Raw genomic sequence first — 17562 nt, forward strand, 5'->3', positions numbered from 1 at the left:
GTGTGTGTGTGTGTGTGTGTGTGTGAGTACACTGAATAATAAAGGTTACCTTTATCACAGGTTTTTACTTCGCTTGGTCTACTGTTTCAAGAACTGTGTCAACACTGGGGGTGATCAGCGGTTGCACTCAGCCAGGTTCAGTAATGCCAGTGGGCCTTATTTGGTGCTATGTTCCCACGGTGGTAACACAATTCGCCTTCTAAGTACACCGCTGGGCTGTCCTCACACACGTATGGTAACCCGACCTGTGTGGCTGTACTAACTCAACAAACTGTGTCATGTCTGTGTACTGAGTACGAGAAGGCCACGCCCCAACCCCGAGAACCAAATATACATACATATAGTTCTAACTGTCTATACACACGGTTACTGACCCACACTGCACTGTGATAGTATATATCTGCAGTGAAGGCGTGAGGGGCGCCCCCAGCCCACCTCCCTCCCCAGCTCACCTCTGTAACCTAACCTAACCTAACCTACCTGATAATGTCATATCTGTGTAAACCTTTTTAAGCACGAGTCTGTTCATAGGGGGGTAGGGCCTACCTGATATCATGTCGTCTGCTCACGCTGCCGTCATGAGCCTCGGTCAACAATACGACCATCAGCAACTAAATATCTTTTCTTTTTCTTTTTTTTTTTTTTTGGATCGCGGAGTCACTCGAATTCCCTTTGGTTTCCCCTTGCATTCACTATCTTTCCTAGTTCTTCCCCGAGGCAATTTTCCTGCCTCTGTGCCCTCTAGTCAGGTCTAGGGGGCTAAAGCCTTGCCTTCTCGAGCAGTCGTGTCACGTCCACACCACCGAATCCCACGCAAGGGGAAAAATTTTTTAAGTTCATCCGTTGATCATGTCCTCTCTCTCTCTCTCTCTCTCTCTCTCTCTCTCTCTCTCTCTCTCTCTCTCTCTCTCTCTCTCTCTCTTCCCAAGCCCTGCAAGGCTATGGCCACTATCTTTTAACCCAGAGACCTAATTTCGTATAACATCCACATCACTTACCCATCACCCAATATATCGGCCAGCGCCTCCCGAAAGCAGACTTAGGATTGGCTTAACGCCTTCCTCGCAACGCAGCGCGGTGTAAACAAGCGCTGTCACACGGGAGTGAGTTTTTCTGCACAGTCCAAGTCAATCATCACACAGGAGCCACCTCACTCGGCCAGGGACTGGCTAATCCAGGGTGGATTAATCACCGCGTCCAACGCTTTCATAGAAACGGTGACACGGCTTCCCTGAAGGTCGGGCGCCCAACGGTGGGGGGAAAAATATCACCGACATGTCTCAGGGACGAAGTTCGCCGCCCTCGGCTAGGTCCTCCTCCTCCTCCGCCTCCTCCTCCGCCTCCTCCTCCGCCTGCACTTGCCTATAGTATTATCCCTCCCTCCGTCACCAGTGAGGTGACCGAAACACTGCCCCGCATCCGGTAATTTGGAGAAAAGATTGACAACAGAAAAAAGAAATTGAAATTCTCTTTCTCGATGAACTAAAAAAAAAAAAAAGAAAAAATTGATATTCATTCGTACGTAGATATTTTCACTTTGACGTGTTGTTGTGGTCACCGACTGAGTACTGTGTCAATCCCACGTCTCTCTCTCTCTCTCTCTCTCTCTCTCTCTCTCTCTCTCTCTCTCACACACACACACACACACACACACACTCTCCTGTAATGGCCTCGCTAGCCTGTGACTCCAACCGAATCACGTTCCGTGTGGGTTTGGGTTTCAATTTCATCTCGTGTATACTTTAGTTTACATGTCTCTGAACTCTCCCTATCTTGCCTTGGAAGTTCACTGTATGAGTTACGTCCGTCGCCCTCTGGGCAGACAGCCTGGCGCTAGTCCCCTCACCCTACCTAGCACACAGTGTTAGCACATAGGCGCTGCCTAGGTCTCCCAGGCTTGTCTTTTTATCATGGGAAGTGTGTATGGGGTTAGGCTCCCCGTCTACCGACATGGGATCCAACATGCACTTTAGAGCTAAGTCACGAAAAAATAAATAGATGAATAAATCTCCCATTAATAATAATAATAATAATAATAATAATAATAATAATAATAATGATAATAATAATAATAATAATAATAATAATAACAATAAGAAGAAGAAGAAGAAGAAGAAGAATTAAAATCAATAATACATAGTCTTGTCTCCGCAATAAATGGATGAATAAATTTGATAATAATAATAATAATAATAATAATAATAATAATAATAATAATAATAATAATAATAAAATTCCACTCGATGTAACATTAATCCCATAATCCCAGTGGGTGTAACTAACACCAAAACTCCACTGAATGTAACTAATTCCATAACTTTAAGTGGGTGTAACTCTAATTTCAGAGCCCCATTGACCGTGACCAACCCCAGATCACCCACTGAATGTAACGTCCAAAACCCCAGTGGGTGTAACCCCGAACTCCACTGAATGAAACTAACCCAAGAAACGTACTTGACGTAACCAACCCCAGAACCCCTCTGGGTGTATCTAGCTCCAGAAACCAAGTGAACATAAAAAACCCCAGAATCCCCATTGAATGTAACTAGCCCAAGAAACGTACGAGACGTAACTAACTCCAGAAACCCACCGGACGTAACAAACCCCAGAACCCCACTAGACGTAACTCAAACCCCCGAAACCCCAGCGGTTAACTCACCCCACTAGGTGTAACTAACCCAAAGAACCCCACTAGATGTAACTATAACCCCAGAACCCCACTAGATGTAACTATAACCCCAGAACCCCACTAGATGTAACTTTAACCCCAGAACTCCACTAGATGTAACTTTAACCTCAGAACCCAACTAGGTGTAACTAACCCCAGAACCCCATGAGATGTAACTCTAAACCCAAACCTCCAGTGGGTTGCAAATTCAACCCTATAAACCCCCCACCCCCCACTGGACATTAACTAACCCCAGAACTCCAGTGGAAGTACTGATGAGTCATTGCCCTGACTCACAGCCTTTAAGCAGCGTTTGGGTGTGTCATGAACGTCCCTCTAATGACTTATGATTCACACCACTGACTCATGACTAACCCTTCCGATCCAAGAACGCGATGACAATCGTTTCCCCAACAAAACTGATGCAAGGTCATCTGAATCATATATATATATATATATATAAGTATGAAGTCTGTTGGGGATGAGAGAGCTTGGGAAGTGAGTCAGTTGTTGTTCGCTGATGATACAGCGCTGGTGGCGGATTCATGTGAGAAACTGCAGAAGCTGGTGACGGAGTTTGGTAAAGTGTGTGGAAGAAGAAAGTTAAGAGTAAATGTGAATAAGAGCAAGGTTATTAGGTACAGTAGGGTTGAGGGTCAAGTCAATTGGGAGGTGAGTTTGAATGGAGAAAAACTGGAGGAAGTGAAGTGTTTTAGATATCTGGGAGTGGATCTGTCAGCGGATGGAACCATGGAAGCGGAAGTGGATCATAGGGTGGGGGAGGGGGCGAAAATTTTGGGAGCCTTGAAAAATGTGTGGAGGTCGAGAACATTATCTCGGAAAGCAAAAATGGGTATGTTTGAAGGAATAGTGGTTCCAACAATGTTGTATGGTTGCGAGGCGTGGGCTATGGATAGAGTTGTGCGCAGGAGGATGGATGTGCTGGAAATGAGATGTTTGAGGACAATGTGTGGTGTGAGGTGGTTTGATCGAGTAAGTAACGTAAGGGTAAGAGAGATGTGTGGAAATAAAAAGAGCGTGGTTGTGAGAGCAGAAGAGGGTGTTTTGAAATGGTTTGGGCACATGGAGAGAATGAGTGAGGAAAGATTGACCAAGAGGATATATGTGTCGGAGGTGGAGGGAACGAGGAGAAGAGGGAGACCAAATTGGAGGTGGAAAGATGGAGTGAAAAGGATTTTGTGTGATCGGGGCCTGAACATGCAGGAGGGTGAAAGGAGGGCAAGGAATAGAGTGAATTGGAGCGATGTGGTATACAGGGGTTGACGTGCTGTCAGTGGATTGAATCAAGGCAGGTGAAGCGTCCGGGGTAAACCATGGAAAGCTGTGTAGGTATGTATATTTGCGTGTGTGGACGTGTGTATGTACATGTGATGGGGGGGTTGGGCCATTTCTTTCGTCTGTTTCCTTGCGCTACCTCGCAACCGCGGGAGACAGCGACGAGGTATAAAAAAAAAAAAAAAAAAAAATATATATATATATATATATATATATATATATATATATATATATATATATATATATATATATATATATATATATATATATATATTCCTATGAGTCCACGGGGAAAATGAAACACGAAAAGTTCCCAAGTGCACTTTCGTGTAATAATCACATCATCAGGGGAGACACAAGAGAGAAATATAACAGTCAGTAGATATACATCGAAGAGACGAAAGTGCACTTGGGAACTTTTCGTATTTCATTTTCCCCGTGGACTCATAGATATATTACAGGAATTCCTAAATTTACGTATCTTAGTATTCACAAAAAAGGGACAGGCCTCATTCAGTTCCACTTCTAAGGTCAATTCATCGTCTTTATACTATGAGTTCAAATAAGCTAACACTTAAAAGGACCATCATGGCCCGAAGACTTGAGCGTTCAAAAACGTATCGTCTCCATAAGACAATGGTTTGAAATGTGACGGATCCTTTTCTAGCTAACCTCATTGGTGATGTCAACTGACGTTAGTCGATGCACGACAATGATGGGATCCATCATGACATCATGACATCCGTTTACATGACTGTAAGCGCCAATGAACGAAGAGAAACTATTACTAAACGACAGTGGTAATAATAATAATAATTCCTTAAACTTATGACTCAGTTAACGGTTCCCTCGAGCGCCATGTATAAAAAAAAAATTACGTCAATTTACAGATTACTTTTACAAGAAAAAAAATACGAATCTGTTTTTGAACATTCAATATTGGTTATGGGTGAAATAACTAGAAGTTAAAGTTTGGTTAGACTGTAAACAATAGGTGCCGATTAAAGAGAAATCAAACCTCGGGGGCCAATCTTAATGATGCTTATGACCCTTATGTAAACTGTATTTATAACGCTTGTTCGGAACCCACATACATATATACCCATATGATAAACATATATTTTCAGGTAACATTCTAGACTTTATTCTTTGGACAGTAAACTCATAATGTCAATATTACAAGCATATTACCAAGCCTGTGATATTCTCATATTACCATCACATTTTCCCCAAACAGTAGATCCATTGTTTACATGCATATATACCGACAGGAACATAGACTATATACAGAGCAAGATAGATGTATAAAAAAAAAAAATCGATAGAAATCTAATTACTTTGACGAAAAAGCATAATGACTGATCAATCTACACACACACACACACACACACACACACACACACACACACAAAATATCATATAAAATAAAACCGAAACATATATATATATATATATATATATATATATATATATATATATATATATATATATATATATCTTTTTCTTTTAAACTATTCGCCATTTCCCGCGTTAGCGAGGTAGCGTTAAGAACAGAGGACTGAGCCTTTTTTGGAATATCCTCACCTGGCCCCGTCTGTTCCTTCTTTTTGAAAAAAAAAAAAACGAGAGGGGAGGATATATATATATATATATATATATATATATATATATATATATATATATATATATATATATATATATATATATATATATTATCTATTTATCTATTCAGGCTGACGGTAATTCTGGGTAGGGCGGACACTGAGTCAGGGTTGAGGCACCTCACCTAGCATGACACGTACCAGGATCTGGGAGGAGTGATCATGGCTGACACATCCACACCACACACACACACACACACACACACTTACAACTGGTTCGTGGCATCGGTGATACAGCCGATCTACCCTTACCAGGTACGTGGTCCCTGGGTATCGGTGGGTGGGGGCCCGAGGTCCTAAACCAACCCTTTCACCATAAATGATATCCTCAGTGGAACGTTTCTCCTACCTGCCCCCCTCAACCATGTACGTTTTCATTCCACTGAATTTTGCACTTCAAAGTATCAACAGTGTTTACAGCAGCTCTCAGTCGGTCTGCTGCCACTGAGGTAACTGGAGTAAGCCAAAGGTGTGTAAAAGTCTCTGCTTTTCTGTGTCGAATTTCCCGTGGGACGTTGTCGTTCACCGCGGCGGGCGACAGCCTCTCATGCGGCTTCCAAGTACCCTCTTGCTCTACTTGGATTGCTTTGTGGACGAAGGAAGAGAGACGACATTTGGTGTCGTGTCTCAACCTCCCGTGCGTAGAGGACCCGAGTCTCGGCGTTGGTTGGTTTGTGCCGCTACTGAATTCACACGGTTAACACCTCCAGTTAGGCCAAAGCGCCAGGAGTACCTACGTAGCCTAACATTAATGTAGCAATGACAACATCATGTAATCTGCTGATCTTATTACTTTCTCTGTACGTATGTTTTACCCTACACATTACACTGTGATGGAAAATGTTTCTACTTGTGTTTATCGGAACTCGCACACTAGCTGCAGCGTATGGGACTGAGACACCCAAAATATTACAAGAAGACACTCAATCAGGCTTCCATCAATTTTCAACTCGCCCGGTCCACGCCTAAACCTTACCAATTCATTTATTGACGATCTTGGTTTCATCTGCAGAAATGATAAAGCCAAGGCTTTCTCACATGTTGTGTGTATGCAGTAAAGAACAGTTTGCATTTCACGATATGTTTTGGTCTGTACAAGAATATCACCAGCAGAACTAATAGTGATATGTCTGGCACACTGTGGAATCGATTTCAGTAACGCATCGATCAACACAGGGAACAAACTGGGGCTAAGTACCCCACCTTGAGGAGCGCCAAACAGCATGTCTTTAACCTCACTTTTGTAGCCTTGAAACAACACGGCGGACTAGATTCTATCAGAGAGATAGCCGAGTATCCAGTGCAAGATCACCTATATCCACTTATGCTACCTCGTACAAACTAACTTGCCTATAAGCAATATCAAATGCAGCTTTTAGATCAACAAATGTGGCGTACTTATTATGAACTGTTAGGAAAGGACTGAAACAGTTGTGTACACTTATGCCATGTGTGAAACCTTACGTGATGTATGGTCTCTGACGTGATGTATGGTCTCTGACTCCGTGCGGAGTTGAGCACCATCCTCTCATCAAACGTTTTGCCCAGCCAACTCCGTCAGGGAGACGGGAGCGAAATTCGTCAGTATGATCGTGTTGAGGTATTGTTATAATTACGCTTCTGGTCTATGAGGAGTGAGGGGGTACATGACCCGTGGCATGATTAATGTTATACAGCTTTGATAACGACATGCCAGGGACAACATCCTACAAGTCTAATGATGTCATACGTGACACCATCCTCCCCCAGGGGCATCAAAACCCTAATTAATTGTACCACAAAAAAATCAACCGGTGTTACCGGCACAAATCTGTCGGTCATATGAAACCATTGACGACACATGAAGATAAATTCAAAAAATCTCTCTCTCTCTCTCTCTCTCTCTCTCTCTCTCTCTCTCTCTATATATATATATATATATATATATATATATATATATATATATATATATATATATGTATGTATGTATGTGTGTGTATCATCATCATGGGAGTGGGGGGCTGGAAATCCTCCCCTCTCATCTTTTTTTTTTAATTTTCCAAAAGAAGGAACAGAGAAGGGGGCCAGGTGATGATATTCCCTCAAAAGCCCAGTTCTCTGTTCTTAACGCTACCTCGCCAATGCGGGAAATGGCGAATATTATGAAAGAAAGATATGTGTGTGTGTGTGTGTGTGTGTGTGTGTGTGTGTGTGTGTGTATACTAAACACAACGGCTAGTGGCGTCTTTGTCATTACTCATGGAAGTGAAATGCCAAATTTTCGTGGTGTTGCAGTTTCGTCAGCTGGGGAACCTTATCTGTGAGGCTACGAGAGGAGGTGGTGCGTGTGTGTGTGTGTGTGTGTGTGTGTGTGTGTGTGTGTGTGTGTGTGTGTGTGTGTGTGGCTCGCACGGATGCCACCGTGTCGAAAATACAGGAGTCAATGAGCCACTAGAGGGAGTCTGAAGTTGGGTGATCACAACCGTTTTCGAGGAGGGGGGTTCGTTGGCCGTCCCCTAGGGAGAATGTAAACAAAGCAACTTCACACACACGGGCCGAGAATCTAGCTCGGCCTCTTGTCACAGTCATGATGTCCGGACGTCGCCTGGGTAGGCTCGCCCTCTCCACCACAGCCAAGCAGGGCTGAGCCGTCTCTCATAATGAGCGTTGCCACCCCTGATAACATCGTGTAGCTTTAGTTCAACCAGGCACGGGCGGCGCGACCCTCGAGTACGACGGTCTGGCCTTTGACATAATACCATTTGAAGAGTCAGGTCCAAAGGCTAAGCCTTGAAAGTGAGGGTTTGCACCGCCGCGCTCACTCAAGGGTCATTATAATGGTTCAGTCTACGAGCTTCCATAACTGAACTGCGTTCCATTATTTCAGAACGAAGTCATGTAACCTTCGCGTTTTTGGTCAAGGTAGTGGACAGGACTTAAGAAATTCAGTGTTCACCTCGCACATCTCCATCCTAACCATGGCGTGAGCACCTCCTCTGTATATCCCACTCACGGGAGGCCAACTGCTGGCGTAGCCTAGTGAGGGCTAATCCGTTCTTCCCCTCTGCATCTCGGGGGGGAAGAAAGCATCAACGATACAGAGGTTTCCCTCCCTGACGTGAACCAGTGAAAGTCTTACGTTATGAGAGTCACTTCCAAGATTTGTTTCGTTTGAATGGCTGGCTGACTCTATATTACGCACTCGAATCTCCCACAAAACCCCCCCCCGGGCGTCGGCAAGAAGAAAGCTTGCTCGGCATGTTGTTAGATCCGCCAGGACTCCGTCACTCACGGAGCTCTCGTATGAGTAATGCACATTTCTGTCAGACGTATCAGGGAACAGTTTTTGGCGTGGCAGGCAGGGCGACCAGCACGACCAGTCGTGACAAGTGAGGTAGCCACCAAGGTCGAGGCGAAGGTCCTCCTGGTCATGACAGACCCGTCGGGATTGTCGGCCTTGGTGTGTGCCGCCAGCCCAAGGGTGGAACCAGATCCAACAACGCCCGGCATTCCTACCACCTCCTCCTGCCTCCCTCCGCTAGAGGGACACACACACACACACACACACACACACACGGCGCCAGGGGGGCCTAGTTGTATAGCCGTGCCCACTTCCGATGCTAACCTCTGCTGAACCTGGCCGGGCCTGACCAACATGAAGTCTTACTGAGGATCGCAACCATGACATAATCTACCTGCATGGAAACTGATGTCGAGAAAATATCGTAATATGAAATGCTGTGGTAACTCTTAACCTTGAAAGGTGATGACTGTTAGCCTTAAAAGGACAGGTTGGCCTTTAAGGACAAGCTCTAGTACCCTTGGATCCCACCTCTGGTCTAAAGGTAACTTCTTTATGAAATGAGGATGCTGGAGTTCTCCTATTCTGAAATGACAGCAGAGAGCTCATTGCAATGTGAAAGGCTTTTGAAAAGCAGCCTCTGGTAACCTCAAAAATGACCTTCACGGCCAACGTGGTGGTGTAAACTCAAAAGCCTAGCCTAGTAGATTCTCAAATACCTACAACCAAACCTTCGAGTCTCTTGAAGCTAAAGTTCGACCGTGAAACGATAACGAGAAATGCACTAAGGGTATGAAAGCAGTCTTCAAGGCCAAGGTGCATAGTTTCAAGCCTATTGCACAGATTCTAAAATAACGACACCCAAAATTGGGTCGGCCATGGAAGAGTACCGAGCAAACTGAAGCACAAACGCTTGGAAATATCACACTGGCGTTTGCTGAAAACCTTGCCCAGAGGATGATTCTGAAGCATCGGCATCCAAACCTTGAGACCTCTAGGGTGCTACACCTCGGCCGTGAGAGTAACGCCCAAACACTTGAGAGATATATCACACACACACACACACACACACACACACATATGCACAGGTGGTTCTCGGACTCCGCCTGCGAGTGTGTGGGTACACCGCAGGCGAAACCTCAGCGTCGAGGCTGCTGCATCAAAACGTCTGAGGACGGTGGTGAGGGAGGAAGATGGTCACGTCGAGAACCTTCTCACCCTCGAGGAGTCTATCTACCTTCCTTACTCCACCCTGAAGTGCAGCTTCGAAGTTACGAGAACTCCATAAAGATGCTCTTTATATATATATATATATATATATATATATATATATATATATATATATATATATATATATATATAAAAAAAAAAAAAATATGTATATATATATATATATATATATATATATATATATATATATATATATATATATATTTTTTTTTTCTTTTTTTTTTTTTTACTTTGTCGCTGTCTCCCGCGTTTGCGAGGTAGCGCAAGGAAACAGATATATATATATATATATATATATATATATATATATATATATATATATATATATTTCTTTCGTCTGTTTCCTTGCGCTACCTCGCAAACGCGGGAGACAGCGACAAAGTATAAAAAAAAAAAAAAAAATATATATATATATATATATATATATATATATATATATATATTCTTTTAAACTATTCGCCATTTCCCGCGTTAGCGAGGTAGCGTTAAGAACAGAGGACTGGGCCTTTTTTGGAATATCCTCACCTGGCCCCCTCTGTTCCTTCTTTTGGAAAAAAAAAAAAAAGAAAAACGAGAGGGGAGGATTTCCAGCCCCCCGCTCCCTCCCCTTTTAGTCGCCTTCTACGACACGCAGGGAATACGTGGGAAGTATTCTTAATCCCCTGTCCCCAGGGATATATATATATATATATAAATATATATATATATATATATATATATATATATATCGGTCTTCGGCCAAGTCTTCGTCAGCTGTGTATGGAATATGGCATATAAGGAGTGACATGGTTGTAGAAGCTTACAAACATACACTTGAGACCTTGTGAGTGAATAACCTAGGCTATAAAACAGTCCCAGAAGTTCTTCAAAAGGTAACTACACACAGAGAACCTGAATCGTCTGGTCATGCAAGTTTTACCCTGTGGCATGGCGGCCAGCAGGAGTTTACAATGTAGTGCATACAAGCCATTTTTTTTTCTCTCTCTCTCTCCTAATTCCTTTGTTATATATATACCGCAGCTGGTGGCAACGCTGACAAGCAAAATCATTAAGCTTACATATGTTCAACGCTGGTTCTTACTGCGAGTCAAGACTTTATAACGCTGCTTATTTGGATGGGGGGAAAAATAATAATAGTCCAATTCTCAATCATTCTATTGAAATCAACAATGTAACACACGTTCAAGTCTTGCGCGAGAGGGAGCTACTGGGTGTCACAAGAACCACTTCATCTGAGGCACAAACGATACGGGATACTACCATCTTATTTTCTTTTTTTTCTGAACACCAGTACCTGTAGTTACACAGAAGGCGACAGAATCGTTCATCTCCCAGGAATGGAGTGAAGAACCTACAAGCGACGCGACTAAACTCATTTCTTTTTCGAGGAAGCTCACACTGTCAACAACCACCACCACCACCTCTTCCCCCCTGACAGTTGACTGGTCCCCGCCACCACACCAAACGTCCAACAGAATCAATCAACAGGGAGTGTGTCCCCCTCCCGTCCCGTCCCCCCTCCTGAACACACGAAATCACAGGATGTTGTGAATCTGGTACAAGGGTCCAGGCTCTGCTGTACCGTCCAGCTCATGTGTCGCATCCCTGTACGCCAGGGATTAGTTATACAAACTATTTTCATTTTTTATTTTCGTACTTCGCTACTATTTTTAACGAATGGTTTTAAATGTTTCGTTTTAACGAATGGTTTTAAATGTTTAGTTTTAACGAATGGTTTTAAATGTTTAGTGTTATTATTATAGACTTTTTTCCTTTACAGATACCACCATTAATAAACTAAATGACAGATGTCAATTTCAATAAACACTCGCGAGTGTCGGCAGTCCCACACGGGTGACGTCAAAGCACCTCGCGGTGGGAAGAGGATTCGAATTCTACTTACTGATGCTCATAATCTGAGTAATTTTTCTTCCCTCGTTGCAGGATCTTGGCTCATGGGAGGATCCCCAACCCACTGGCCCATGAAACAGTCAGGGAATAGGAAGACAACAAACGAACTGGCTGGCGATGACGATACTGGAACGAACCGGGGAGGGAGGAGAGTGAGGATACGAACTGCTAGACACTGGAACGAACCGGTGGTGTGACGCGCTGTTCTCCCGTCATACAGATGATGTCACCAGCCGTCGACGTCCCTGGAAACCCTGGGAAGCTTCCACAGTTATAGCATCGCGACAGAACTGAACTGTGCTGCTTCACTGCTCTGGCTCACATGAAGGGAGTGTAGGTAAACTCGTTTAAAGCTAAGAATACGTAAGTAAGTAAGCTCATCAAAAGCCGAGGTTGTCTGTAAACTCATCAAACGTTACGCCTATAGGCAGACTCACGATAAGCTACAGGGCTGTATGTAAACTCGTCAAAAGTTAGACCTGTACGTATGCTCGTATCAAAAGCTTAGGCTATAGATAAACTCTATCAAACGCTAGGGCTGTAGATGAGCTCATCAAAAGCTAAGGATATAGGTAAAATCACCAAAAGCTACGGCTGTAGGTAAACTCATCAAAAGTTAGGACTATAGGTAAACTCATTTAGAAGCTATAGAGTTGTAGGTAAGCTCATCAAAAGCTACGACTAAAGGTAAACTCATCAAAATCTAGGAATATAGGTGTACTCATCAAAAGCTTCGGTTATGGGTAAATCTCAAAAGCTAAAGCTATAGGTAAATTCATTAAAAGCCAGGAATATGGATATACTCATCAAAAGATGGGCTATATGGATACTCATCAAAAGATGGGCTATATGGATACTCATCAAAAGATGGGCTATATGGATACTCATCAAAAGTTGGGCTATATGGATACTCATCAAAAGTTGGGCTATATGGATACTCATCAAAAGTTGGGCTATATGGATACTCATCAAAAGCTTAGGCTATAGGTACACTCAATCACAAGCTAGACTATAGATAAACTCATCACGTCAGGATTATATGTAAGCTACAATAATAAAGAACCATAATAATACTAATAATATTAATAATAATAATGATAATAATAATAATAATAATAATAATATTAATAATATTAATAATAATAATACTGATAATAATAATAATAATAATAATAATAATAATAATAATAATAATAATAATAAATGATAATAATAACTGTGTTCACACCGGCCAAGAAATAAATACTTTGGATTACACAAGTGTGAACCCGGACCTGCTTCATAGTTCAACTACAAGTATTATTAAAGTCAAAGAGACTGACTCAACCACATACCTATACCTCAAGTGTGTGTGTGTGTGTGTGTGTGTGTGTGTGTGTGTACGTGCGTGTCGTACCCTTAACTACCACAATAAAAGCCATGCACTGAATATTTTCTCTTCATACACCTTTAACGTAAGACTCAGTTTCTCCTCGGACCTCGGTATTATTGAAATAAAAAAAAATAAATCTTTAGGATATATTCATTTAAAATGCTATAGCCATCTTCCCCCCCCCCCCCCCCGTGCCACCTGCCGATCATCTATGAAGGACAATGTTCACACGATGGAAGACGTCAGGGTTTCATGGTGTCCACCTGTTTATTTCTGAGTTCATCTGCTCAACTCTCCCGTTCACCTGAGGTCGTCGATCCCAATACAAAACCATACCTAGATTTACTCTCACTGCAGTAAACTCCTTGTCTTGACTGTCTTCGCTCCATGTTCTTTCCCCTCACCCTTGTTCACAGCAATGTTACTAGTCTTCAACCCACTAGTATGTACTGGAGTCGAACCCACACGCTCCACTTACCATCCCACTAACTGCCCGACTGGCCCCCACAGTAAGAAAAGTGGAGGTTTCGTGCACTATCGGGAGAGGAGGTTAAGGTTAGCTGGTTAAAATCAACGTGTATTAAATCTGGTATTGGAGTCCAGGTGGGTATTTACGTCTGCCGCGAGCCAGCTCTGGTTACGTTTACTTGGGCGTACAATTGCAAAAAAAAAAATAAAAAAGAAAATGACGTCAAAAAGTGCTACAAAACAGGTTATCTCTTATGATGACTATGAAGAGAACAACAAAAAAATAATATGAAAAAAGGAAGTCTTATGGTGAGAGCTTCACAGATCAACGTGTCTCGTTCTCTCACCAGCGACACAGCTGGCATATCTTACTCACACATCTCTGACCCCTGAACGGTTTAGGACGCTTGGGCGTACACAGGCACAGACCGCCTGCAAAATAGCCACCGAGTCGTGACGTAAACGTCGGGCTGCAATCAGCAGTATCATCTCATTTGCATCTCCGTTGGAACCCTGCCAGTCGTCGACCAGCTAACTCAGTCCCTCCGGTGATCAGGGGCATCAGAAAAATTAGTAACAGTTGAGACCAGCACTATTACGTGTGTTGGGAGGGGGGGGGCTGAAAGTGCATGAGGAAGAGACTACGTTGAATACAAATGAAGAGTCAAATGCACTTCTTTATATCTTAAATTGTTTACACTACTGCATGTGGTGTCCATTTGTGGCTTCGGGAGATATTCGTCATAATTCGACTCGTATGAACATTTTACATAAGGGGGAAGACTCATGATAATATAAAATGATGTACTTGGTTTATTTCATTTATCTATCCATTGCGGTGTAAGAATGAAACTCGTAAACCTCGTCTCTGATACATCTTCCGCCATAAAGAAAAAATGAGAAGATAAAACATTTGGGTGTGATAGAGGGGGGTGGGTGTCACATCATGGTATCTATCCGTTCCTCGTGGAAATGCGGCAAACAGGACAACCAGGTGGGTATTGTCGTGGCTGTATAGAGTTGCGTCATGATAACGCGACTCCTTCATTACTTCATAAACAAAACCGCGTCGGACATAGTGTTGGGGGTTCGGGACCATGGCCACACACACAAAATCACTTCCCTAAATAAAGCTGCACATGTCTAGATGCCCTTCGTCCATCCCATAGAATTGGGAACGAAGCTGTTCATTACCACAGTTACAGTCCCATATCCTCACTCCTGAGCACACAACACACCAGTGCACCAGAATCTTGAAGTGGCGCAGCCACTCATACCCGGTAGCCCTGTGTATTATTCCTATATATATATATATATATATATATATATATATATAGAGAGAGAGAGAGAGAGAGAGAGAGAGAGAGAGAGAGAGAGAGAGAGAGAGAGAGAGAGAGAGAGAGAGAGAGAGAGAGGTTGATTCAAGAGGAGCCGTGCAGGAGTAGGTGGGTGTCTCACTCCTTCCAAGGCAGCACCAACTGACTAACCTGTGTGATGCATGCCCCTGCGGTGCCCCACATGAGCTAACGACACGTTTTTTCCAGAATCCTCTGAGTACTACATCACATCCATTGCTCAATACACCAGACATGCTAGTATTTTCTTCCCCTCCTCCCCTAGAGAATTCCGGGTATCAACACTCACCCACAGATGTATATAAAGAAAAGAAAATTAGATATTAATATCTACACATTTCACGACCTGATTTTACCGATAGTAGAAAATAGCAATGTACGCGGATAACGTAGAACACCTTGGCAGCCCTTCCTGCCTCTCAGTGAATGAATCAGGGAGTATTCTGGGCCCAGCACCTTCTACCACGGGGGGTGTCCTATGCCAAATATGAATGAATAATAGTCACTCTATCCACATCTTACGCAGTTCAGAAATGACCATTGCCGAACATGTGCGTATCAAACGAACACATTTGTCATGTGTATGACATCATAGTATTACCCAACACTCGGGATGACTCCTTTTCCCCCATGCTATGGGGACACACTAAGATTATAGAAAAACTATATTAAAGTTCCACTCCTGATCACCATAATGATCAACGGACGATATCTTCTTAACAAACGCATCTAAAATTCAATTCGTCTTTCTAGAATAGTACATCAATCTTGTCATCATACACACAAAAAAAAAAAACCAAAAAGTATAAAGATAATACGAGTGAGGTTTAAACATCGTACCTCTGGCTGTGACGAGTCCCAGCTGACACCGCCAGGCTGCCCACCCAGTCCCAGTCAGTCAGTAGATACACAACTCGCGTAGTGAGAGGACACGCACTGCCTCTGTGCCATCCTCTTGAGTGCAACTGAAAACAGATTGACGGATTTACATTTAGTGTTTCTTGTTGTGTGTGTGAGAGTGGGGAAATCTAGTCAACAAAAGGGATCTTTATAATTCGTCCGAAGGAATATCATGTGCTACAGTAAGTGAATTTAATGATTTTAGTATGAAATTCTTGAAACCTTCATATACTACATATATGAATATCATAAGGATATAGTCTTACAAAAACTCGTAATGTAAAATTAACCTAACCTGTAAAGCAAGCATTTTGAGAGGAAAAAAAACGAGTTAATTTATATTTGCTACCCAAGCTAATATAAATGTATCATTTTGATTAGCTCATCACAATACCATTTCTTATGAATGTTTGACTGGAAGTTCTTTTGTGGGTTGTCAATGAACAATGGCAAACACCTGTGAAAGATATGGGAACTCCCTGGCCAAGCCAGTAATGAATGAATGCAGCAGTGAAAGGAATGCTTGCAAGGCCGAATTGAAAAACTACAGTGAAGCACACTGTGGCAGCCTGTAGCCTAGCTGTTGGTTGGGGTGAGGCGGTGATGCTGTTGAAGCTATAGTGACTCGACACTCAAACATTGGGAGGTGATGTCACGCGGTGGTGCCACATCTATCTTGTCACGCACTGCGGGATCCCTACTTGCGCCTAACTTACACCCCCAGCTATCTCATGTCTCTTGCCAAGTTAATAAACTCTTCGGACAAGATCAGGTTCATGCCGGAATAATTCCATCTTTTTTTGTGTCTCGTCTCCAAGTGAGAGTGTAAGAATGAAAGAGCTGATCTGCGGTTTAATAAGAGGTGATTTGGTGGAGACATCCCCTTAGGTTTCATTTAGCACTGCAGTTAGAATTTATCTAGCAGCACTTTCCTGACACACAAATAACCTCAGAGGCAGGCTATTAAGAGATTACTCAAACACTTGCAGTATATATATATATATATATATATATATATATATATATATATATATATATATATATATATATATATATTTATTTATTTATTTATTTATTCATATTTCCATTTACTATTGGGTGTTCACTGGTAAGCCTAGGTGTTGCTAAGAACACCCTACCAGATTTACAGCGAATGGTTATTTCCAGCTGTACCGTGATATTATTTTTAATCCTTCAAAAAAAAAATATTGAAACAGGTGAGAACCTTTATTTTATCAGCCACCTCACGTCTCCTCCCTCAGTGCCAGACCCCTAAACAGAATGACGAGAAACAAAACGTAAATAATAACTCGTGGAAGAGCTTGCAGAATATCATAACTGCACGGCATTAGCCTATCACTGTTCTCGTCTTGTAGCCGCAGGCGGCAGATGGAACCCAAGTGGTTGCAGAGAGCTAGACT

At 42.7% G+C, this 17562-nt stretch overlaps 1 protein-coding gene and 1 long non-coding RNA gene across 3 annotated transcripts in view; one reads left to right on the plus strand and one right to left on the minus strand.

Annotated features, from left to right (window-relative positions):
• The window catches only part of LOC139759131 (uncharacterized), a 341589-nt gene extending 325382 nt beyond the window's left edge, over positions 1-16207 (minus strand). For both annotated transcript variants that reach the window (XR_011714997.1, XR_011714998.1), the window contains exon 1: positions 16082-16207. This is a non-coding gene — a long non-coding RNA (uncharacterized lncRNA). The remainder of the gene's footprint in view (positions 1-16081) is intronic.
• The window catches only part of LOC139759127 (dual specificity protein phosphatase 10-like), a 45830-nt gene continuing 44428 nt past the window's right edge, over positions 16161-17562 (plus strand). Inside the window, exon 1 of the mRNA XM_071681111.1 lies at positions 16161-16323. The gene's annotated coding sequence lies outside the window, so the exon portion shown is untranslated. The remainder of the gene's footprint in view (positions 16324-17562) is intronic.

Source organism: Panulirus ornatus, chromosome 32 (assembly GCF_036320965.1).
Source record: "Panulirus ornatus isolate Po-2019 chromosome 32, ASM3632096v1, whole genome shotgun sequence".
Taxonomy (NCBI): domain Eukaryota; kingdom Metazoa; phylum Arthropoda; class Malacostraca; order Decapoda; family Palinuridae; genus Panulirus; species Panulirus ornatus.